Consider the following 26062-nt stretch of genomic DNA (forward strand, 5'->3'; position numbering starts at 1 on the left):
GAATCTATAATGACACACTACGTATTGCATAAGATGGTGATGTGCAGCTTCTCTCTAATCTGATCATTTGCAGATGGCATAAATTCACATAATGATGTGCACACACCACGGTGATCATTTCCTCGCTGTTACATAAGCAGATCGCTCATTGCTCTCCTGGTGCCCTTGCTCATTTTCATCCTCTTGGATCCTGGCTGAGGGTCACTGACCTTTCTAATCCAGAGGCAACAAGAGTCCACTGATCTGAGCTGATGATCTAGAAGCAAATCACTGCTTATTCACCGGGCTTCACCTTCTGAAATTTCTTAAAACACCAATGGCAATGTGTTATGGGAGAAGATGGACAAGGTGCAAGGTCATTACAAATTCTCCCAGAGTCTCCCAGTCTCCCAAGCTTGGCTTCTGATGTCCCTTCTGAGCCATAGTTGGAGGCTCATGATACCATAGGATGCTGAGAGGTGAAACTGGGTGAAGTAAAAGGAAGATGCCATGAGTTCATACAGAAAAGGAAATGGGAGACCACTGTCAGAGTTTGAATTTTTCTGCCATGTAGGGGTTTGCATTCATTTTTCAACAGAATGATTCAAATGATCCAATTTTGAGAAAGGAGTTCTGAAGGTAATATACACTCCTCTTTAAAGTGGGCCTGGCATGGTGGTGTTGCCAGGCACATTCACAGGAAACAAGCCCAAGATTCATTTACTTCAAAATAAGTACTCCCCCCTTCCCCCACCAAATCATGTAAGGCATTTTCTCTTTTGAGTACTGTAGGATATTCTGCCTTTAAAATATATTTTATGCATAGTGATTACATAATTCTTTGTTGATAAGCTTTATGAGTTCATAGTCTAAAACAACAGTGATAAGTTCCACTGTTTCTTGAGGACTTTATCTCCACCAGATGCCCAGAGAAGTGTTTTAGAAACAAACTCCTTTCATCCTCATCCAAACAGTGTTTCAATGAAGGGGAACAGAGCCATTTTTTCTGAGGTCACACAAGTGGCTGGAAGCATAACCCAAAGCCCAATTCAGGCTCTCTCTTAAACAAACAAAAACACAAAAAGTGGAAAAAGCTGAGGAAAACCAAGTGTCATCATTTCCACAGGTATATGCAGTGTTTTCTAATTTGCTTGAAAACCTAGGCTTTTTGAAGTTCCTCCCAAAGAAATTCCAGAGATCCAAGTTGTTGCAAGTCAGTGTATAGTGTCTGGGAGGTAACATGAGGGAGAGGAATGGAAGGGCATGGAAGGAAGTGAGAGCACGGTGAATGGATCCTCAGCTTCCTCTGGGCGCCCCCTCTGGTTTCTTCCTCTGGTTTTTCTGTTGTCCTTCTTCTAGAAGAAACCAGAAGACAATTCCCTCTTTTCCTACCTCTTTCCCATAGAAGAAGTGGAAGTTTTATCGCCCTGGACAGCTGTTGATGGAGGGACAGAAATGACCAACCAAAATTACATCACAACCTTAGGGATGTTTTTGTTTTTGTTTTTGTTGGTGGTGGTTTAAGTGAAGGGATGATGTGGAATAATAAAGAAAAAAGTTCATTTGGACCTAATTTTGCCAAAAATTCTAATCCTTTTGAATAAATCTATCCAGAGCTTTTGGGGAAGATGGCAGAGTAGGAGGACCTTATCTCTTCCCACAGATACACTACCTAACACCTACATCAGTGTAAGTAACCCAGAAAATGATCTGAAGACTGGCAGAATAGATTCTCCATGGCTAAATACAGAGACAAGGCCATGTTGAAGAGGGTAAGAAGGGTGGTGATGAGGTCAGGAGCTAAATGGAATTGTGGGACTGTTCATGAGATGGAGGGACACTGTAGGCTCAGAGAAGGGAGAGAAATGGACCTTCACACCAGAAAACCCAGGCAAAGGGAATCTGCATGGGGAATATGAATCCCCACAACATCTGACTTTCAAAACCAAAGGGACAGAATTTTTGAGTTCTTACAATCAGCAAGGCCTCACACCTGCAACTTTAAAAATCAACTGGCTCAGCTCTAGAAAAGCTGAAAGAGTGAGAGGACACTGAGTCCCTGCCCTCAAAGAGACACCAAAACAAACAGCCCTGGAGAGACAGCATAGAAGCAGCAGTTTGAAAACCACCTGAGGTATATGGGAAGGAGATTTATTTACTAATATCACAGTGTGTACTAGAACTGTGGGGTCAATGGGAAACTTTTCCAGAAACAAAGAAGTTGGTGGCCCCTGTTGCTCTGCCCCACCCCCGCCCCAGCCTAGACATCTACACAGATACCTGTGGAAACCAGCACAAGGCCAGCATTCACCTTATTTGCTAACAGTGTTCCCTAACCACATGTTCTCCTGTGGACATGCCCCCTCCAGCCTGGCCTCCACTCCCACAGGTAACCTGTGCAAACCTGGCTACCACTGCCACTGCCCTCCCCCATATCTTCCTACAAATCTGCCCTGTCTGATATGCCCCTGGCTGGAGCTCATCCAAAGCTTCACCAGGAGTCTGACAGTGTGCAAGTAGCCCCAACAAGGCCCAGCATCACTCCAAAGTGACTCCTGCCCTGTGGAGAGGGAAAGATAACACACACACTAGTCTGACTACAGCCCAGCAATAGGCTATGGATAGACATCTGGTCTGACTGCAGTCTCCACCCACCAACAAAATCTTCTCAGGGGACAACACAGGGACAGCACCCTGTGGTTCAGTGCTTCCACATCTCTGGAAAACCTGGTCTGATTCAACTCAAGACCAAGGCCGCCCCAGATTAGCCTACTAACAACACAGGAACTAAGCCCTGCCTACAATAGGCAAACAGAGCCAATGCATACAGCTGGACTAAAGGCAAACATGGCTTAGCCACAGCAGTAGGGAGCATGCAGTGCACATAGGAGACACTTGTGAAGCACTGGGTTCTGGTAAACAGAAGAAATTGCACTACAGGGCCCTTTCTTTATAAAGCTTCTACTTTCAAGAGCTGGAGACATAGCTGACTTTCCTAACACATAGAAACAGACACTGAGAGTTAGACAAAATGAGGAGACAGAGGGCTATGTTCCAAATGAAAGAACAGGACAAAATCACAGTCAGGGAGCTAAATGAAACAGAGATAAGCAATATGCCTGAGAAAGAACTTAAAGTAATGATCATAATGATACTCACTAGATTTGAGAAAAGAGTAGAGAACCTCACTGAGAAGCTTAACAGAGATACAGAATACATAAAAAAAAGACCAATTACAGATGAAGTGCTCAATAACTGAAATTTTAAAAAATACAAGAGGAAATGAACAGTAGACTAGAGAAAGCAGAAGAATGGATCAGAGACCCGGAGGACAGAGTAATGGAAAGCAATCAAGCTAAACGGGAGAGAGAAAAAAATACATAATGAAAATAGACCTAGGGAACTCAGTGTCAGCATTAGGCATAATAACGGTCACATTATAAGGATCCCAAAAGGAGAAGAGAGAGAAAAGTGGGCCAAATATTTATTTGAAGAAATAATAGCTGGCAAATTCCGGAATCTAGGGAACAGAATCCAGATCCAAGAGGCACAGAGAACCCCTGACAAAATCAACTCATGGACGACCACACCAAAATACATAGTAAGTGATTAAAGTGGTAAAAAGTAGTAATAAAGAGAGAATCTTAAAAGTAACAAGAGAAAATAAAAGTTGTATACAAGGGAAACCCCATAAGGCTATCAGCAGATTTTTCAGCAGAAACTCTGCAGGCTTGAAGAGAGTGGCATGATACATTCAAAGTGCTGAATGGGAAAAATCTGCAGGCAAGGGTACTTTATTCAGAAAGGCTATCTTTCGGAAAAGAGGAAGAGATAAAGAGATTCCCAGACAAGCAGGGTTAAAGGAACTCATTACTGCTAAAGTAGGAAGCATAAGGGCAGCAAAATTAAGTATGTTTATAAAAATCAGTCAAGGGGTTCACAAAATAAAAGGATATACAGTATGATACAAGATACCTAAAACATTGAAGAAGGGGAGAGGAATAAAGAATGAGCTCAAACTTAAGCAACCACTGTTGTATACACTGTTTTATGCAGATGATGTTATAGACAAACCTAGTGGCAACCACAAATCAAAAACCGGTAATATGGGGCGCCTGGGTGGCTCAGTGGGTTAAGCCGCTGCCTTCGGCTCAGGTCATGATCTCAGGGTACTGGGAACGAGTCCCGCATCGGGCTCTCTGCTCAGCGGGGAGCCTGCTTCCCTCTCTCTCTCTCTCTGCCTGCTTCTCTGCCTGCTTGTGATTTCTCTCTGTCAAATAAATAAATAAAATCTTTAAAAAAAAAAAAAAAAAAAAAACCGGTAATAGATATGCAAAATATACAGAGCAAGGAACTCAAATATAACATTAAAGAAAGCCAGCAAACAATGAGAGAAGAGAGCAAGAGAAGAAAGGAACAGAGAAGAGCTACAAAAACAACCATAAAACAAGTAACAAAATGGCAATAAATACATACTTATCAATAATTATTTTGAATGTAAATGGACTAACCGCTTCAATCAAAACACATAGGGTGATGGAATATAGAAAAAAGAAAGACTCATCTATATGCTGCCTATAAGAGACTCATTTCAGAACTAGGGACACAAGCAGACTGAAAGTGGAGGAATGAGAAAGAATTTATCATGGAAGTTAAAACAACAACAACAACAACAAAACCAAGGTAGCAATACTTATATTTGAAAAACTAGACCTTGAGACAAAGACTGTAACAAAAGATGAAGACAGACACTGTAAAATCATAAATGGAACATTCCAACAAAAAGATACAACAATTATAAATATTTACGTACCCAACGTGGAAGCATCCAAATACATAAAGCAGCTATTAACAGACATGAAGGAAATAATAGATAGTAATACAACAATAATAGGATCTTCCACACCCCACTTACATTAAGGGACAGATCATCCAAACAAAAAATTGACAAGGAAAAAGTGGCTTTCAATGATACATCGGTGTATTAAAAACATTCCATCCTAAAAAGCAGAATACATATTTTTTTTCAAGTGCACATGAAACTTTCTCTAGAAGGTATCACACGTTAAGCCACAAAACAAATCTCAAAAATCCAAAAAGATTTAAGTCATCTTTTCCAACCATAACACATGAAACTAGAAATCGAACACAAGAAAAAATCTACAAAGAACACAGATACATGGAGGTGAAATAACATATTATTAAGCAATGAATGGGTCAACCAAGAAATTGAAGAGGAAATCAAAAGCTACATGAGATAAATGAAAATGAAAGCACAAGGGTCCAAAATCTTTGGGGAGAGGCAAAAGTGATTCCAAGAGGACAATTTATGGCAGTACAGGCCCACCTCAAGAAGCAAGGAAAATCTCAAACCACCTAAACTTACACCTAAACGAGCTAGAAAAGAAGAACAGAAAACCGAAAACCAGCAGGAGAAAGTAAATAACAAAGATTAAAGCAAAACAAATGGGGTGCCTGGGTGGCTCAGTCATTAAGCGTCTGCCTTCAGCTCAGGTCATGATCCTGGTCCTGGGATCAAGTCCTGTATCAGGCTCTCTGCTCAGCAGGGAGTCTGCTTCTTCCTTTCCCACTCCCCTTGCTTGTATTCCCTCTCAGTCTCTCTCCGTCAAATAAATGAATAAATTTTTTTAAAGCAAAACAAATGATATGGAAACCAAAAAACAATAGAACTGACTAATGAAATGAGGAGCCGGTTCTTTGAAACCTTTAGCTGGATTGATTAACTTTCAGCTGGATTCTTTAAAAGAGAGAGAAAGAGAGAAGACACAAATAGACAAAATCAGTAAAAGGAGAAATAACAACTGACACCACAGAAACACAAAGGATTCTAGAAAAATATTATAAAAAATCATAATTGGACAACCTAAAAAAATGGATAAATTCCTAGAAACATAGAACCTTCTAAAATTGAATCAGGAAGAAATAGAAAATTTGAACAGTCAGATCATCAGTGATAAAAGTTGAATCAATAACCAAAAAATTTCCAATAAACTCAAGTTCAGAACCAGATGGCTTCACAGGTCAATTCTACCAAACATCTAAATAAGAATTAATACCTCATCTTCTCAAACTATTCCAAAAAATTGAAGAAAGGAAATTTCCCAAATTAATTCAATGAAACCAGCATTTCCTTGATACCAAAACCAGATAAAGACAACCAAAAAGGGAGAACTACAGACCAATATATCTGATGAACATAGATGCAAAAATCTGCAAATCTGAATTCAACAATATGTTAAAAAAAATCATTCACCATGATCAAGGGGCATTTGTTCCTGGGAAGTGAGGGTGGTTCAATATTTGCAAATCAACGGATGTAACACATCACATAAACAAACCATATGATCATTTCAATAGCTGCAGAAAAAGAATTTAACAAAATACAATACCCGTTCACAATAAAAAGAAAATAAACCCTCAACAAAGTAAGTTTAGAGGGAGCATACTTCAAAATGTTAAAGGCCATATATAAAAGACCCACAGGTAGCATCATACTCAATGATGAAAAACTGAGAGCTTTTCCCCTAAGATCAGGAACAGATAAGAATTTCTGCTCTACCTGGGTGCCTGGGTGACTCAGTCAGTTGAGCATCCATCTCTTGGTTTCAGATCAGGTCACAATTGTGGGATCAGGCCCCACCCCTGGCTATGTGCTCAGTGTGGAGTCTGCTTCAGATTCTCTCTACATCTTCCTCTCTCATTCACTCACTCACTCACTTTCTCACTCTCTTAAATAAGTAAAATCTTAAAAAAAAAAAAAAAAAAAAGGAAGGTCTACTCTCACCACTTTTATTGAAGATAGTACTGGAAGTCCTAGCCATAGCAATATGACAAGCAAAAAGGGCATCCACATTGATCAGTAAAAACTGTCACTACTTACAGCTTATATACCATATATAGAAAACCCTAAAGACTCCACCAAAAAACTACCAGAAGTGATAAATATCTTTAGTAAGATCACAGGATATAAGATTAATATATAGAAATCCACTGGATTCCCAACCCCTAATAATGAAGTCGCAGAAAGAGAAATTAAGAAAATAATTCTATTTATAATTGCACCAAAGATAATAAAACACTTTAGCATAAATTTAATCAAGCAGTTGAAATTCCTGTACTCTGAAAACCTCGGAACACTAATGAAAGAAATTAAAGATGATATAAACAAATGGAAAGATACTCCAGGGTCATGGATTGGAAGAACAAATGTTTCTTGTTATTAAAATGTCCATACCACCCAAAGCAATCTACAGGTTTAATGCAATCCCTATCGAAGTACCAACACAATTTTCACAGAACTGGAACAAATAATTTTATTATTTATATGGAACCACAAAAGATCCTGAATAGACAAAGCAGTCTTGATTCACTGAACAAAACTGGAGGTATTACAAACCCAAATTTCAAGATATGCTACAGAATTGTAGTATACACATAGATCAGTGGAACAAAATAGAGCGCTCAGAAATAAACCCATGATAATGTGGTCAATTCATCTTCAGCAAAACAGGAAAGAATATGCAATGGGAAAAAGACAGTTTCTTCAACAAATGATCCTGGGGAAACTGGGCGGCAAAACAATCAAATTGGACCACTTCATCATATCACACATACTAATAAACGCAAACTGGCAAGGACCTAAATATGAGACCTGAAACCATAAAACCGGTAGGAAAGAACACAAACAGTAACTTCCCTGCCATTGGTTGTAGCAACATTTTTCTAAATATGTCTCCTGAGGCAAGGGAAACAAAAACAAAAATAAACTATTGGGACTACATCAAAATAAAAAGCTTCTGCACAGCAAAGGAAACAATAAACAGAACTAAAAGACAACCTACTGAATGGAAGAAAATGTTTACAAATGACAATCTGATAAAAGGTTAGTATCCAAATCAGACAGAGTTTATACAACCAAAAACCAAACAGTGCAATTAACAAATGGGCACAAGATATGAACAGGCATTTCTCCAAAGAGAACATCCAGATGGCCAACAGACACATGAAAAGATGCTCAACATCACTCATCATCAAGGAAATGCAAATCAAAACCACAATGGGTTACAACCACACACCTGGCAGAATGGCTAGAATCAACAATACAAGAAACAGCAAGCGTTGGCAAGAATGTGGAGAAAAAGGAGCTGTTAGTTGGAATGCAAACTGGTGCAGCCACGTAGAAAAGTTTGAAGTTCCTCAAAAAATTACCATATCATATGGTAATTCCACTACTAGTTATTTACCAAAAGAACATGAAAACACTAATTTGAAAAGATATATGTACCCCTATGTTTATTGAAGCATTATTTACAACAGCCAAAAGACGAAGGCAACCCAAGTGTCCATCAATAGATAAATCGATTAAGAAGAGGTGGTATACAGGGGTACCTGGATGGCTCAGTGGGTTAAGCCTCTGCCTTCAGCTCATGTCATGATCTCAGGGTCCTGGGATTGAGTCCCACATTGGGGCTCTCTGCTCAGCAGGGAGCCTGCTTCCCCATCTCTCTCTGCCTGCCTCTCTGCCTACTTGTGATCTCTGTGTCAAATAACTAAATAAAATCTTTTAAAAAAGATATTAATTAAGATCTTAATTAATTAATTAATATCTTTTTAATTAGCTTAAAATTTAATTAAGATTCTTAATTGATATCTTAATTAATTATTATTTTAAATTTTATTATTTGTTATTTATTTTTATTATTTTTATTTTATTGATTTAATTAATAAGATCTTAATTAATTAAGTCTTGATTAAGATATTAATATTTCTGTGAAATATTATTCAGTGAATTATTATTCAGCCATAAAAAGGAATGGAATCTTGCCATTTGCAAAGTCATGGATGGATCTAGAGGGTATAAGGCTAAGCCAAATTAGCCAGAAAAACATAAATACCATATGATTTCACTCATATGTGAAATTTAGGAAACAAAACAAATGAATGAAATAAAATGGGCAAACTGAAAAACACATTCTTAACTACAGAGAACAAACTGGTGGTTACCAGAAGGGAGTTGGGCTGGGGGATGAGTGACAATCTGATAAAAGGTTAGTATCCAAATCAGACAGAGTTTATACAACCAAAAACCAAACAGTGCAATTAACAAATGGGCACAAGATATGAACAGGCATTTCTCCATATGAATGAGAAAATAGTAAAATAGTAATAATAGTAAATAAAAATAGTAAAAATCTTGTACTACCCAAATGCAAGTTCACTAGGTGAAGGGGATTAAGGATATACTTATCATAATGAGCACTGAATAATGTATATAATTGTTGAATCACTATATTATATACCTGAAACTAATATAAAACTGTATGTTAACTATATTGGGATTAAAAGACTAATTTCACAAATCCTTAGTGTCCTTCATTAAAAAAGATACTATGAGGATAACAAACATCAAACAAGTAGAGATTATGTGGCAAGGTAAGAAAATGATAAAATCCTTCTGTAGTGAGATTTATGGTGGCTCAGAGGATAAAAAGTTTTATTATTCTAAGCCTGTTCCATATCATATGATAACTACTAGACACATATGGTTATTGTTCACTTGAAATGTAGCTAGCAACTAAGAAACTGAATTTTTTAAAATTTATTTATTATTTATTTGACAGACAGCGATCACAAGTAGGCAGAGAGGCAGGCAGGGAGAGAGGGGGAAGCAGGCTCCCCGCTGAGCAGAGAGCCCGATGCGGAGCTCAATCCCAGGACCCTGGGATCATGACCCGAGCCGAAAGCAGAGGCTTTAACCCACTGAGCCACCCAGGTGCCCCAGAAACTGAATTTTTAATATCAATTTTAATTAATTTAAATTTAAAAATTCATACTAACTTCAGCTATCTTAAGTATATCTGGAACAACTTGGAAATGTGAACAAACTTTTTCAAATGTAAATTTTATTAAAGTTAAATACAGGCTAAGGATTTCTGATAAAAATTTAACATCCAAATTCAGTGTTTTGTTTTGTTTTTTTAAAGTATTCTCCATGCCCAACATGGGACTTGAAGTCACAACCCAAGATTGAGAGTCATGTGTTCTACTGACGGCACCAACCAGGCACCCCTAATACCTACCAGATTTTGAAGATTAAGTATGAAAAAATAACATAAAGTACCTTATTAATAATTTTTATATGCATTATATATCAAAAGGGTATTATGGATAGAGTGGATTAAACAAAATATATTATTAAAATGAATATCACCCACATTTTTCATTTTTCTAACATGGTCCTAGAAAAATTTCAATTACACATGTAGTTTCATTATATTTCTATTGAAGAATACTATTCTAAAACTTCCTACAATTTATTAAAACATACTAAATGGCATTGTGAGAATCAAATATGTTTTTGTGATTTTTTAAGAAGCCATATGAATGAGAAAATAGTAAAAATCTTGTACTACCCAAATGCAAGTTCACTAGGTTTGTGAAACATTGCATTGGCATGCAGAAAACAAGAAATGGAATTCTGAAGTTTCTCATAAAAACAATATTTCTCACGATAGCTCAAATATTTTGACCTTCTTTTCTATCTGTGTCTGCCGTCAAAGTTCCTACTCTGAGGGATGAGCCTCTTCCCAGACCAGTGAAAGGATTCACTGAGGGGACATGGATCTATTCAAGCCTGGTAACAGAATCCAGAGTCTTCAGAACAAGGACGTGTGTGCACGTGTGTGAGAGAGAGGGAGACATACAGACGGATAGACAGACAGGGAGGTGTGAGTACATGCTCCTGAAACATTCCTCTTTCATGACTTCGGCCATAGAGACTGTTTCTTCCACTTCACCATCTCAAATAAAACACCCACCACATCACAACACACCAGAGACATTATGCCAACCGAGTGGGCAGTTCAAGGAACTCCCTGGTGCTGTAACTTGGGAAGACAAAGCCAACGAGATAGAGGCATTCTTCCTGGCAGCTACATTTGAAACCACAGTCCTTCTCCTCTAACCTCCTGTGTCTACAGGATTTCACCATTGCTGGAAAATCCAGAGAAATGTGGGTCTTTGAACCCTTCTTTTTCAAGTTGGTAAAAGACACCTCTGCAGAAACCTGTGCACCACTGAGGGAAATTTACTTAGCGCCCTAATGTGTACTTTGTGGGGCTGGTGATGATCAATCCCCAAGTTCCTTGCAGATTTGGCTTGTGCTGCATTTTGTTGTATTGTTTTCATAGAAGCTCAGAGAAAGGGAGCTCTGAGAGTTGCTTAATTTCTAAATTTGAAAAACAGGAGTCTCTTGGGTTTATGAAAGGCAGTGAGTAAAAATCAGAAAGCTTGGGTTTAATTAGTACCTAATTGCTAGTATCATCTAGCCTCTCTGGGACTCTATTGTCCCATCAGCAATCTGGGCAGATGAATCATATTTGAAAAATGAAGGCAGAGTATATTTTTTGCAGTCACCACCTTAGCCTTACCTGATGCATTATGGGAATGGATTTTGCAGTGTGAAAAGTATTCCTGCTCACTTTCACGCCCTCTGTTAAGTGATGTATTAAGACAGGTTTCTATGTTTTTCTCCAGTGAATTCTAACTTGGAAGCACATTTTCTAAAGTATGAAATTCCACACAGTTGCAAATAACAAAATCATAATGTCTGAGGTTCTGAGGGTTCAAAATCAAATCCCCCAATGTGACCGTAGGTAAATATCAAAGAACTTATGTGTTATATGGAATCCTCCTAAACTATATTTCGATCATGGAGACAAATTTACTCCTTGACCGAATTAGCAATAAAATCCTAAGCTTTGAGTCATAGAGGATTTTTATTTTGTTTTTGTACTAGAGAAAGTGCCACCATCAATTTGCTGGAGTATTTCAATGAACAAGGACTTTTAAGGTAGTCAACATAGGTAGGGCTAACTGTTTTACAAGAAGGCAAGTGGAGCACTGACTGAGCACAAGTGAGGAAGCAGTCTAGGCAATATGAACATCTCCTTTTTTTCAGTCACTGCCTGTGTGCTACCTTTCAGAGGGCTCTTGAGGGCCACTGCATTGTTGTTTATGAGACTGAGTTAGAATCTAAGGATGTGGGTCTCATTTCAATGCTGGCAATGTGTATAAATTAAAATAGCAGATTCCTTGGTGATGTATTGTACATTGTCAAAAATATTTAGATATTTCCAATCTGCCTTCATTTCTTCAAAAATGATGACATGAGTGTGAATGTACTCTCTTAAAAATCTGAAATTGCACTGCAGGATCCATTTGTATGATACATTATTAATCTTTTAGACTGAAGCATGAGTTGCTATAACTCAGGTCTAGCAGACACTGAAGTATTAATCGACTTCATCTCAAATGTGTTATCCCAAGGCAGCCAATTACGGGTACCTTCAGACTTTCTCTCCTCCAACACCTTAAATGAATAATAACAGCTCACAGGCTAGTATCCAAATCAGACAGAGTTTATACAAGGCTAGATTCTCGAATGGAATTCTCTCATTTGGATATTGTGTGTGAGCTATATTCTTAAAGTTGTGGGTTTTGCTGGTTGGAGGAAATCTGATCACAGACACAGCAAGTCAAGTAGGTGCATCCCAAGTTAGAATGCCTTAGTTTCTCTGGAAATAGATAGGGATGCAGATGGAGCTGAATATTGGCTCTTCAGCTGAATATACTCTACTTACCTGACTGGAACTGGTCTTTTGGGGGGATGGGTGGGAGGATATGTTTATGCAGGATTGATTAGGTTATCTCAATTCTCCAGAAAACAGGAATTATGAACTACCTTTATTCCATCTTTGGGGCTTTATTCTAATGTTCCTTAAATTTCCTCACCTCCCTTCCTAATTGCATCTTTAGGAAAGGGTAACTGATGTGTTTGGGCTAGATGATTTGAGGCTGAAGTGTTTTAAAAGACGCAATGATAGACAGCCTCTAGCATACCCCAGTGATCTGTGCCCCCCAGCGTTCACACTCTGTGTCATCAATCCCCTCCCTTTGAGTGTAAGCCAGACCAGAGACTGGTTCCTGAAAAACAGAATACAGTGAAGCGATAGCTTCTTTCTACCCTTTCTTGCTCGCTTAACTCTGACGGAAGCCAGTCTCCGTGTCATGAAGAGCTCTGCAGATAGGCCCATGTGGCAAGGAAATGAAGGAGGCCTCTGGCCAACAGCCAGCAAGCAGCCATCAAATGTTCAAGGCTGCCAAGAGTAACATGAGTGAGTCTGGAAGTGGAGCTTCCGCCAGCTGAGCCTTGAGCTGGCTAATGGCCAGACCTACACCTTGTCTGTCAGCTCCTAGATGCCCTGAGCCAAAGGACCTCCCTAAGCTTGTGCCTGGATTCCTGATCCCCAGAAACTGTGAGATAATAAATGTGGTTTTAAGCCACCAAAGTTTAATTTGTTACACAGCAATAGACAACTTAGGCAACCTACACACTTACCATGATAATGTATTAACTTGAATGAGGCTGGGTCTGGGTCTGATTCACCCCTGTCTGATTGGAACGTACCAGGAGCTCATTCAATGTTTGAGAAGAGAAAAAAAAGAAGAAAAGGAAAAAAGGACAGAGAAAGGGAGCGAGGATGGGGATAAAAAGTGGCGTCTGTGAAAGGAAGGAAACTCAGGCTGACAGAAAGCTGAGAATGAACAGCTGACCGCCTGAAGAATAGCTCGTCAGTTAACAGATTTTACCTCCGCTTCTAATTAGTTTTATATTTGGTGAACCACTTAACAATTGCTCATAGCAGAGTTCTCCCCGTGGGTCCGTGCTGGAATCATCTGAGGAGTTTCTGTCAACCATGGGAGTGCAGAATGCCAGATTCACTATCTGTGTGAAGGGGGTAGCCGGGCACGTGTGTTGCTCCCAGCTGAGAGGCCCAGCCTCCCCAGAAGCACCCAGGCAGTCCACAGCCAGGCTGGAGAACACGTAGCCAGGCCCGCTCCCATGGTCTTAGGTGCCTGTGGGGAATCCCTGAGGCAGAAGCTTGCCAGAATGGGGCAGAGGGCAGAAAGAGGCCTGCTGGATTCTGGTGGGGCTACAGACTTGCCCTGCCCACTACTCACCAAAGCCTCTCTCCTGTGGGTGGTGGTTGTTTGCTTTTCAGGTTGCTCCCCTGAGGCCTGGGCAACAAGGAGCAACAAGGCAACGTGGAACAGATCTGCTGAATGTGACCCCAAATGCAGAAGACCGAGGTATGGATATTACTGGGAGACTTGGTAAAAAGGAGACAACTGGCAATGGAGCGGGTCATCCCGGGGTTTAGTGGGGATCCTGCCACTGAAGTATGAGAGACAGTAGAGAGGTCCAAGCCGGGGTGAGGACTTGGGGCGAACTCTGTGTGGATAATGATATTATGACATATTCTCTGTAGCGCCTTTCCCTTCTGTTTCCTGCTAGCTTAACCCCCTGCCTCTCCCATGACCATCCCACTTTAGAAGCTGGAGCTACAGTATTTACCGTGACTGTGATACCACAGAACACAGACATTCATCTCCAGAGGAGACGCAGAAAAACTCTGGGCAAGATAAAGCTTTGGAAGAATCTATGATGAGGCATAGCTCATATCCTCCCAGCCTGTGGTCAACAATTGTCTCTGAAGAGGGAAGGAAGAGACCTAGACATTGATGTGGGTTGTCCAGAGGAGCCCTCAGGAGAAGTGTTATTGGCAGATACTGAGACAGGTCGGGATGATGGGGAGTGTGAGGAGAGAAGTGTAGCCCCCTCCCCCACCCCCATTCCCTGGGCCTCTCTGTGGACTTGAGCTGGGGTGGCTGCTATGAAGCCTGGACAGATAAGCCCAAGCCACCTCACAGAGCTCCTCAGTGGCTGGAGACTCTAGTCCCAGCGCATGCTCTCCTTGACACTGTGCCAGTTCCCCAGAACAGGGCACAGTCCCAGAAGAAAAGCAGGAAGAGACCCTAACTTGCCTGAGATTGCTTTGTACACACACACACACTCACACACACACACACACAGGGATGAGGGACAAAAATCAACAGAATGAAGCACAGTTACAGAGAAGTCAGGAATGTCACAGACCTCACACAGCTTCATTGACAGGGTAACCCTCTCCCCCTAAGAGCCTTCCATTTATTGGGAGGGCAGATCAGAGAATTTATGGAATGAGGGGAGCTTCTGGCCATGACCTATGTCCCCGGGCCCCTCCACCTTTGAACAGGCTAGAGGAAATTCTCTGTGTGGGCCCAGAAGTTTGTATCGCCCGTGAAACACTGGATGAGGATTAACAAGGAAAAGGAAACCAGGGGGGGGGCAGTGAACAACAGGCCAGTAAGTGCTGGATGACAGATAAGGTGGAATTTAATGAATGACGTCAGGTGGATGCCGAGAGATGGTGGACGGAGCCCAGCACCCCACACAGCGTGACAGAAAGCCTGCATCTGTTCAGGCACACCTCGTCCTCAGAATCCCACCCACTCCTGTGACGCAGAGCTTTCCTTTGTTATCTCAGAGCTGTCTGCCTCACCCTGACTCTTCTCTGCCGGAGGAGTCTGTTTGCGTTGTCCGCTCACCTTTCCCCACTCAAGCAGCACAAGATGGCTCATTCTTGCCAACCAGGAGGGAACGACAGTGCTGTTGTGTCTGCTCTGAGATTTCTCGAGAAACCTCAAAGAGGTTTCTTAGGAGAGCTTCCAGATTAGTTCAGGTTTTTCATTTCCTTTCCATGCTACATGATTTAAAAACTAAGCTGTTCTCCGACCCAACCACTATCCATCCGTGCGATTCCATTCCTTCGCTGAGTGCCTGCTTTGGCACCCCATGCGTGTCGCTCACAGAACCTTTAACACACAGTGTTCCAACTGCGGAGTCCCCTGTCCTGCTCCCCTCTGCTGGGGGAGGGCAGGGGCTGCTTCTGTCAACACCTACCCCCTTCCCTGACCTAATGCCAAGGACACAGCAGGGAAGAGAAATTCTCTAATTCAGCCAGGTCTTACTGAACACTGCAGTAGAATTTGTGGTTTAGGCTTTTTGGCACTACACACATCACGTTTTCCTGGGGAACCTTTGTGGGCTTATGTCCTCACTTCTGAAATGCTTTTTTATTCTTTGCTCATCGTCAGGAGGCAACAGCTATGAAGAAATTTAGAATTCCAGGTCTTTTTTTCCCCCCCCACTCAATCTCCAAGTAAAATGCTATATAAACAAAAACCTAAATGTATTGAGAACAATCCTTCCCCTGGAAGAATTTTTCCCTGTGAAGAAAGTCACCTTTCTTAACTGATCTGTTTGATGAATTCACCTTTTTATCTCATTTATTTAAAATGAAAAACAAACGAACTTGCATTCCTGTGCACTAAGAAGGAACCAAAGTTTAATTATGCTGACAAGGGCGCTGTCTACTAAGGCCTTTTAGAACAAAGTGATGGCAGACACAGGTAACATTAACATACAAATAACAAGATAAGATCCAAATGGGGGCCCAAGTCGACTAGAACATTCAGCTCTGCGTTTTCAAAATAGTTTGAAAAAGATAAACAACATCGCAAGGGATTTCTGCCTTAATGAGCTCAGAAATTGTTTAGCTGACTGCAGTAGGGCTTAGTCTATGTAGGAAATAACAGGAGGCAATGAAATTGTAGAGAAGAGGAAAGAACTCAGTAGGAACTAAAAATTAAGGAAGGAAAGAAGCAGCTGGAGAACGCAGAGCAGTAGTGGGGTAGAGGGTCACCAACTCCCTCAACGCCACTGATTATCTTCTCCTCTTTAGAAATTACTTGTGAAACCAATAGCTGTTTGAACAGGAGAATTCACTCTGACCTTTTGTGTGGTTTCAGTGGGGACCGCTCATGGGTTGGTGGTGGTCCATACAGCGCTGGACTAGAGACAGCAAAGGTAGCTTCTGTTGCGGTCCCACCATGGGCTACAACAGGACATGAGTATACTGCTTCAGGATTTCTCTGCTTTTGTTTTTCTTCCACTTGCCCCCCGATAATCTCACCATGACAGATTTGTACCTCTAGAACGGATAACCATTTCCATTAATCAATGTAGGCTAATGAAATGTTTAAGAGTTCCGGAGCTGTATAACCAAGCACAGGGAACTTGACCTCCCTGTGCCTCAATTTCCTCATCTGTGAATGGGGAAAATAGCAGCTATCTCATAGGGTCATTGGGTCCTTCTGAGTAGACATGGAGAGCTCAGGACAACATCTGACATACAGGGTGCTCAAGACATGGAGATGGTCATCATTGCCACCATCTTCGCCATGCTGTCATCAAAATCACCACCATCATCATCCTTGTCACCTTACCTACCGTGTGCAAAGGCTGGGGCAGCAAACTCAAATGCTGCTTCCCCAGGGCCCGGGAGGAAACAAAACTGAGAAAAGCAGCCAGGTATGTAATAGGGAGTAGAGATGACTGTGGCTATTTACAGAACACATGCTTATCTAGTATAGATAATATAATTAAAATATTTAAAATCCCTCTGCTTGCCAAAATAAAATGGATCTTAAGTCTGGATGCTAGCATATGCCCCTGCTGTGATAGAATCATGGAGACCCTCCACAACATCTTTATGGTAAACCCCGGGATGAATTCCTGGTATGGTTTCTCACAAAGTGCTTCAGTATAGGCTGATAGTATCATCTAGTAAAAGTCATTCTGCTTTAGTCCAGAGGAGAGCTTTGGAGGATAGCTTTGGGGCATAAAAAGACTCTCCATAAATACTAATTTTTAAGCTGAGCTTTGGAAGTGGAGAGACTCATCACAGATGAATATCATAAAAGGAAGCTCCTTTACCTTCACTCAGTGGAGGCCCCAATCTAATTACATGCCTCGTAGGGAATCACATCCATTCCCGTGAATTCCATCATAATATTGAATTTATGTTGATGACTCCCGAAGACATTTCATCAAATCAGAGCCCTCCTCTGAGCTTCAGACACAAGTGTATCGTTTCCCCACAGTTCCACTCGTCAGGCAGATTTCTCCACCTCACATGTCCAAAAGGTAACTTTTAATCTTTTTCCCTTAAAACCTGTTCCTCAGGGGCACCTGGGTGGCTCAGTGGGTTAGAGCCTCTGCCTTTGGCTCAGGTCATGATCCCAGGGTCCTGGGATCGAGCCCCACATAGGCTCTTTGCTCAGCGGGGAGCCTGCTTCCCTTCTCTCTCTCTGCCTGCCTCTCGGCCTACTTGTGATCTCTGTCTCTCAAATAAATAAATAAAATCTTTAACAACAACAACAACAAAAAAACCCTATTCCTCAGTAAGTGACACCATCATCCTCGTAGCTACTCGGACCAGAAAGCAGGGAAGACTATCTCATGGCTAACTGGCCAGCAGGAAATGTCATTCCATCTCTGATCTGAGTCTAGTTCTAACAGCTGCCCTGAACCTCTGCTGTCGCCACCCTCATCTAATCACGCGTATCTCTTGCCTGGACTGCAGCAATAGTCCCTCGTCCCGTCTGCTTTTCCTCCTGCGCCCCTCCAAGCCATTTTCCCAAGCGAACTGCTTCCTCCACTCGTGACCTTTGCATGTACCGTTTCTACTCTCTGGATGTTCTTCCGCCCACTCTTGCCATCTCATTTTTAGACCTCAGTTTAAATGTCACAGCTTCAAAAAGCCCACCCTGAGCACCCTCGCTTAAAATAAGTCTCCTCCTGTGACTTTTTCTCTCTGCCCCTTATGTTTTGTTTTCTGTCATAGTTCTTACTACTCTTTACATTCTTTTATTAATGTATTTGTTTTTGCTTCCTTATACCTTGAGAACAGGGGCCCTGTGTACCCTTTTCTGTCTCTCCAGAGCCTAGAAAAATGTCTGTCTCTGGTAAATAGATGGTCCTGATATATTTCCTGAATAGAAAAAGAGAGAGACAGAGAGGAGGAGGAGGACGAGGAAGAAGAAGAGAATGAGGAGAAGGAAGAGGAAGAAGAGGAGGAAAGAGAAGAATGGACCAGAATCCCCCCCAATCCCTCTCTTTCTGGTTTCACTGACACTGCCCTACTGGATCCATACTGTACACATTGAGAATTTCCCCTGGAAATCTCACAGAAGCACCATGTTAGTTTAAAGTATATGAAGATACAGGAATTGTGAAACAATTTAAAGGTCAAAACTTTGGAGAACTAGAAATTAATATTTGAAGGAAAAGTATCACTCAGAAATGATGGACAAGCTCTCTAAATTGGTTGTTACATGAATCTGTGAAGGACCTTGAGGACTTGAAATTTTCAGATTTCTTAAGTGCTGTTTTGACTGATCTTTCCACAGACAATAAAATGCTATAGCAGATACACTTCTGTACATAACACACTGTGGATGAGTTTCTTATATGAAACCAAACTAACCCAGTTCTACTGGTTCTCCAACTCTCCTCAATGAAATCGGGACCTTGGCCTGACAAATCTACGAGATACCAAGGCATCTCTGAGCGTTAGGAGCCTACAGAGACTTGACCTTCTCCTCCAACAGCAAGCAGTGATGTCCTATCCCCATTTGGGAGCTGATTCACAGGGGCTAAAAGCCTCATTCTGGCTGAGATAGATGGTGCTAATGGTCTCATTTGTCCTGGGATTATTTCAGTCCCGTTTTTCTTGTCTCCCTTGCTTTCTTTGTCACATTTCAAACACTGGATCACACCTTTTGCCTAGTCCTTGAGGCTAAATGTCTTTTGTCTTCTAGACTTATTAGAATTTGTGTCACCTTTTTTTTTTTTAATCTGACCAATAAAACATAATAAATATTTCCTGTCTCAGGATTTTTCCCAGGATCGTTACAGATTTATGCCACATAGACTTGGAATACCTTATAAGAAATGTACTCAGAAGAGAAAATAATGTCATCTTGGTCCTTTCATCTCTCTCATATCTCAGTAGGAGAGCTGGCTTTATTCTATCACTCTGATCATTCTACTCTTAAATTTTAAGACTGTGGCAGGCTAACAAAACAGAACCAGGTGGTAAGAAGTCTGAAAATTCATCTGATGAATTAATGTAAAGGCTATATTAGGGGAAAAAATGTCTCCATAACATGAATCAACTTCTGCCTTTTTCTTAGATGCCTCTACATTTGACTTCTTCATTTTTGATGATTGTCAGAGCTAGCATTAGATAATCACAGTATGATTAAAATAATTTACATATGTTATTTCATTTAATTCTCATACCAACCCCAGCGCTTAGCATACCTGTTTTTTTAGGGAAAAAAAAATGGTACTGAGATTTCTTCTGATTATAAAGCATTTAAGAGACTATGTCATGACTGGAACTTAAATCTTGGCTGACTACAAATGCCGTGCTTTTTCCACTGGGCACGACTCTCCATAGTGAAGTGTCGCTGTTCCTTACTTGGGAGAGATGATATGATGCTCCCGCTAATTTATTTCTTCACAGACTCTAACGTGACCGTAGCTTTTCATGGAGCACGTATATATCAGCACTTTGTATACTATAAATTACATGATTTCCTCTAAGCTTCTCTCCTACCAGTTCAAAAATAACAAAATGGAGAGGTTAAACTATAGCTGATTTGCTTTATTTCCCTTCAGGTGTTGACTAGAAGAGCTCTTCGCTAACAACTACTCCAGACCATATCATTAACCATATGAACGTAGGAAAGGTATGTATCAGACTATAACAGGGGCAAATATATCACTTTTGTTCCAGGGAGGGTGAGTACTTAATGTCCATTTAACTGAAGCATGCACTCCCCCATTTGTTCCTTCAGAACAATGAGATGACTGTAAAAATCCAGCTTAGCAAAACTAGATTTAATTCAGTTAGCCCTGTGGTGAGATGCCGCCCAGCAGTCCAGCACCAGACAGCCTCATTGATTTATTTTCCTCTCCTTTCTTTCTCTGTCATTTCCATTTTCCTTCATTTCTTTCATACACAGGCGAAAGTTGGTAATTACTCTTCTGTTTCTTGTTCAAATGAGGATGGGTAGAGAATATTTCAACACTGACCTTCGCAGTTAGTCAGTAAGGAATCTTTGCCTCAAGCTCCCTCAAGCACCGCCCCAGGTGCCCCAACGGCCACATCCCAGCTATTACCCTGCCCCTCTCCCTGTCCCCACTATCCAGCAACTAAATGGCTACAACCCTGCTCCAGCACAAGGACCAACTTATCAGCCCTGCTTCTCTTAGCATTTGTTGCAGCAAAAGGTAATAACGTAAATGACTTTTCACATTTCTATTACCTTGGGCCCAAAGATCTCAAATGGTATATTCTCAAATTGAATTTTTGTTTGTTTGTTTCGTAGACCATAATGGGTTCCCAAATCCATAAATCTGTTTTAAATTCAAGTTCCATAATCTCAAATTCCAGAGCTCTCGAATCTCTATGAACTTCAATTTTTTTTTTCATGTTAACACAACATGTGATCAAAGATAGGGTATTTATTTTCAATTATATAATAAACGTTGAGAATTAGGGAATCATCATAAAAACAAGTAACGCAATTAAAACTGAACTTTAAAACTGGTACATTCATTTTTAAAACCTTGATCCACTTCTTTCTCCCCAAAGCAAACATTATTAATGGAGTAATTCATTTTCCCCCTTTGTCACTAGGAAAAGAAGAATCACAGTGCCTTCAGAATCTGATTCCCTGCCTGCTGAGCACAGCGTACAATTAAAGTACAAATAAATAAAACAAATTATGCCATGTATTTGTTCATTCTTTTCACTCTGGAAAGATTTTAGGCGGCCTGTTGTTTATTATAGGGCAGAATGGGTAGGAACAATGTGATTTTAGTTTGTTTGGCCTGTTTAGAATGTGAACTCTGGGAAGAAGAGGCCATACCTTTGGGGTGCCATCTATGGGTGCACCAAAATTAAATTTTCCATTTTCACCATGAAGAACAGGAAGTATTTGGGTTGATCAGTAAAATAAGGTGGAAGAAGCAAAAATTCATACCAAAGAAATCTTTTGGTTTACCATTCAGTAGTAGTGTGAACTTGTCAGCTTTTTTTTATGACCTTCAATAACCTATGGGCACCCTTATCCCCCATTAATGGACACTGTATGTTTCTGTTTCTTTCTTGAACAGGTATTAGGCATATCATGTTGGATTTGGATGTGACTGTCGCTTTGACTCTATGGGATATGGAACACCCTTCTGGTGAAAGGTGAGGCCTTTGAAGAAACAGAGGATATTATTACCACTTATCAGAAAGAGGCCAAGTTTCAGAACCTGGACAACTAAACTTGCACAGGAGGGAACAAGGAAGACCTTACCATCTGGTTCTAGAATTAGCAGTGAGCAGAGGGCTAGACCTGGGCACAGACATGATGGGTTTTTAGAGCACAAATTTACTACATGATCTTGTTTAGCTGTATGCTATTCTCTCCAATTATTCTTTTTTTAAATCTCTTAGCTAGTGTTTTACAAAGTGTAGTCTTTGGTCAGACCAGACTCATCCTGGATATAGTAAAACAGGATCTTTGGGGCTTTGTTATCAGATATTAAATGGGCCTTCCAATTTGAGATTCACTGCCCCAGTCTTTGGTAAAGCCTTATTTTAATATTCCCACCTTTTCAGCCATTCCTCTGAGCAGATCACAAGTACACTCATGTTACACGTGTGACAAGAATTTTAAGAAGAAACACCCAACACCTAAGGCCTGTGGGCAAGGGGTGGATGGCCAATGGCAACTAGTGGTAGTTTCCAGAAGGAGAAAGTTGCTCTTGGCAGGGAAGGACAGAACCAGAGCAAGGAGGAATCTGGGCTGGGAAGTAGAGCAGTCCTTCTCTTTGAGGTAGACTGCCCTCTTTCCAACCTGAGAGGAGTTTGATTTCATTAAGGGAAGTGGTCCTTGTCTTCACAATCCTGTATTTTTGTGTTTCACATAAAGGACTCCTTTAAAAAGTTAACCAGAGAGAAATACACTCAAGAGGAAATGATACAGATTTTTTAAATTTATTTTTTATTTTCATTATAACAGTATTCATTATTTTTGCACCACACCCAGTGCTCCATGCAATCCGTGCCCTCTATAATACCCAACACCTGGTACCCTGACCTCCCACCCCCCGCCCCTTCAAAACCCTCAGATTGTTTTTCAGAGTCCATAGTCTCTCTTGGTTCACCTCCCCCTCCAATTTCCCCCAACTCCCTTCTCCTCTCTATCTCCCCATGTCCTCCATGCTATTTGTTATGCTCCACAAATAAGTGAAACCATATTATAATTGACTCTCTCTGCTTGACTTATTTCACTCAGCATAATCTCTTTCAGTCCCGTCCATGTTGCTACAAAAGTTGGGTATTTGTCCTTTCTGATGGAGGCATAATACTCCAAAAAACTACATTGAAGTATCACCATACACCAGTTAGAATGGCCAAAATTAGCAAAACAGGGAACAACACATGTTGTTCCCTGTCTTGGAGGGGATGTGGAGAAAGGGGAACCCTCTTACACTGTTGGTGGGAATGCAACTTGGTGCAGCCTCTTTGGAGAACAGTGTGGAGATTCCTCAAGAAATTAAAAATAGAACTTCCCTATGACCCTGCCATTGCACTACTGGGTATTTACCCCAAAGATACAGATGTAGTGAAAAGAAGGGCCATCTGCACCCCAATGTTTATGGCAGCAATGGCCACGTTCGCCAAACTGTGGAAAGAACCAAGATACAGATTTTTCTAAGAAAAAGAAGCTTTGGGTGTCTCTGGCCAAGACAAGATCCACTGAAAGCAACAAAAAGGGAAAAGGAGCTGTGTGTTCCAAAGAGAGTGTTTCTCCAGGCCATTCTAGAAGAGGACCTGATTGCCTATCAAAGAAGATCACGTGGATCCAAGCCCCTAAAGTGCTAGTGAATTGCTGAATAGGAAAGTGATCGTGTAGTAGCTCAGCCAGGGCATTAACTCTTAGAAACATCTAGAGGAAGCCAAACATGCCGAAGCAGATCTCCACTTTCCAGTAAGAGGAGGCAGGATAAGTTTTTCCACTCACAAGTTTTTAGTTTTCTTTGACTTCGTATAGTTTTCTTTGACTTAGTATTTCTTGACTTACATATTTCAGTAAATTAGCCTTTACGGTGTCACTCTAAATAAGTAGCCTTTTTGTACAGTGACTGGTGTCTGTTCCCTGGGCTTATTAAAGTCTCCAATCCTAACTACGCTGGAGCCCAAACCACAGTGCTTTTGATGTCCTCAGAATCAGCTTCTTAGTCAGCCAAGAAGGCCAAGAAGGAAAGATCTCAACCGGAGTATGAACCCACCAGAAATTTGCCAAAAAGCTCAGTGCTCTTCTGTCGGCTAAGGACATAGAAAAGGCCCTGACCCAGGAGGTCAATTTGCTGAAAGAATCTTCTCTATAGCTAGAGAGACTTGGCGACACCCTTTCTTCTTCTGATCCCAGGTCTCTAAGGAATCTTCGTGGCATCATCATGAACTCCCACGTGGCTGCTCGCCCACTTACAGGGTCACAAGGGGGATCTCTAACCAGAAGCTGATCTGTTCTAAGGCCTAGGCAGCATCCACATCATCTGAAAGCTTGTTAGGAATGCAGAATCTGAGGCCCCTCTGCAGGCCAACTGAATTTTACCCAGAATCTTTAAGCTTAAGGATTAAATCTTAATCCTTAAACTTAAGAAAGACGAAGCTGTGGCATCTAGAGAGCTCCCTATTTGGAGCCCATTTTATGCAGAAGATCTAAGTTCATAGCCTGGCAGGTAGACACTGAATGACAGGGTGGGGGAGGGAGGCAGACACCATTCTTCCTAACAGTCAGAGTCTGTGAAGTTTATGCTGCTTTTCTTCCTTCGTGTGTATGTAAGTGGCACTGACTCTAACAATTAATGATGTATCTTTAGGAGAAGTAGCTCCCAGCTATGGTATCAGGAGAAATCCTCCTTGTGCTTCTGACAGTAGGGAGAGCCTCTGGAAGAGAACCAAACCTGGACACCATCCCCCAAACCCACATGACTCCTGAAGTCCCCCAGGAGGGTTGGCCCATCCCAGGGTTACTCAGCCCTGACTGTTCATCCGAAACACCTGGAAGCACTCAAAAACACCAATACCCAGCCCCACCTCAGACCAGTTACATGGGAATTTCTGGGTATGAGGTCCTGTGCAGAGCTATTCTTAAAAATTCTTGGGTATGCAAGGCAGGCTAACGCAGAATTAAGAAATGAATAGTGTGTCAGAGAGTGTGTGAGAAAGTGGCATTTCCATGTGTTCCTCAAGCAACCCCAGGAGATGTAGGTCCACAGTGTAGGGACAGGAGAAGCTAGGGAGACTTAGGGACAGGGGAGGACAGCTAGACACTGGGCTTTATCCTCAAGGAGATCCTATTCAAAGACCTGAATGTCTTTGGGTGCTTTCCCTTCCATTAAGAGGATAAGCAATGCAGTTTCCAGTCATCAACTTTTCCAACTGAACATTTTCATTCTTTTTAGGTCTCTCCAAACCTGGAATGGTCTACCTTAACACCACCTGTGGTTTTGGCAGTATAGAGGGGAAAAGAAAGAAAGAAAGATGCAAAATGAAGTTTGGCTTCCCTCACATTCGCACTTTCTTTGAAATTCATGTGTTTGTTGAAAATAGTGTATCATCGGGGAGCCTTGGCCAGGCATGCCTGGCGGTGTCTCTGGCTCCACTGGGAACAACGGGGTGGGGTGGGAGTTCAAGGAACCGATGTCAGGGATGGCTGTGATGTGGGTGTGGAATAAACCTTTCCCAGCATACACTAGGTAGTGTTCGTCAAGTTGGTGGCTGTGACCCATTGGTTTGTCATGAAATCTATTTTAAAGGTCACATCCAGTCTTTTTAAGCTGGGTAAAATGGCATGGAATAGAATAGAAACTATCAGAGCTCACAATCCATCCCATATGTAAGGATAATGATTTTTTTTTTAAAACTTTGACGTATAGTGTGCAATTATCTGTGTATGTGCACTGGTTTACAATGGAAAATGTACCTCTTTCTATGGTTATGGTCAAAGCATTTGAGGACCACTGAATTGCATTTATTAGCTGCCAAATAAAAAATAAATTTTCCTGGACACAGTCTGTGGGTACAGTGGTCTGTGGTGCTATGGGACAGGCCATAGGGAAGATAAGCCTCAATCTCAGCCTGACAGAGCTCAGACTGTGGGAACAGGCAGAGGAGGGGAAGAAGTTCTAACAAAAGGTGTACAG

At 41.2% G+C, this 26062-nt stretch overlaps 1 protein-coding gene and 1 long non-coding RNA gene across 7 annotated transcripts in view; one reads left to right on the top strand and one right to left on the bottom strand.

Annotated features, from left to right (window-relative positions):
* Positions 1-26062, bottom strand: part of KCNAB1 (potassium voltage-gated channel subfamily A regulatory beta subunit 1) — a 405336-nt gene that overhangs the window by 176724 nt on the left and 202550 nt on the right. The window lies entirely within an intron of this gene.
* LOC131824952 (uncharacterized) lies at positions 13847-25914 on the top strand. Of its 2 annotated transcripts, XR_009351055.1 has the most exons (5): positions 13847-13913; positions 14064-14151; positions 20471-20541; positions 21974-22052; positions 25322-25914. It is a non-coding gene; the product is annotated as an uncharacterized LOC131824952 (long non-coding RNA). The 2 variants fall into 2 exon arrangements; XR_009351056.1 differs by lacking the exons at positions 21974-22052; positions 25322-25914 and adding an exon at positions 21495-21572.

The sequence above is a fragment of the Mustela lutreola genome, chromosome 2, assembly GCF_030435805.1.
Source record: "Mustela lutreola isolate mMusLut2 chromosome 2, mMusLut2.pri, whole genome shotgun sequence".
Taxonomy (NCBI): Eukaryota; Metazoa; Chordata; class Mammalia; order Carnivora; family Mustelidae; genus Mustela; species Mustela lutreola.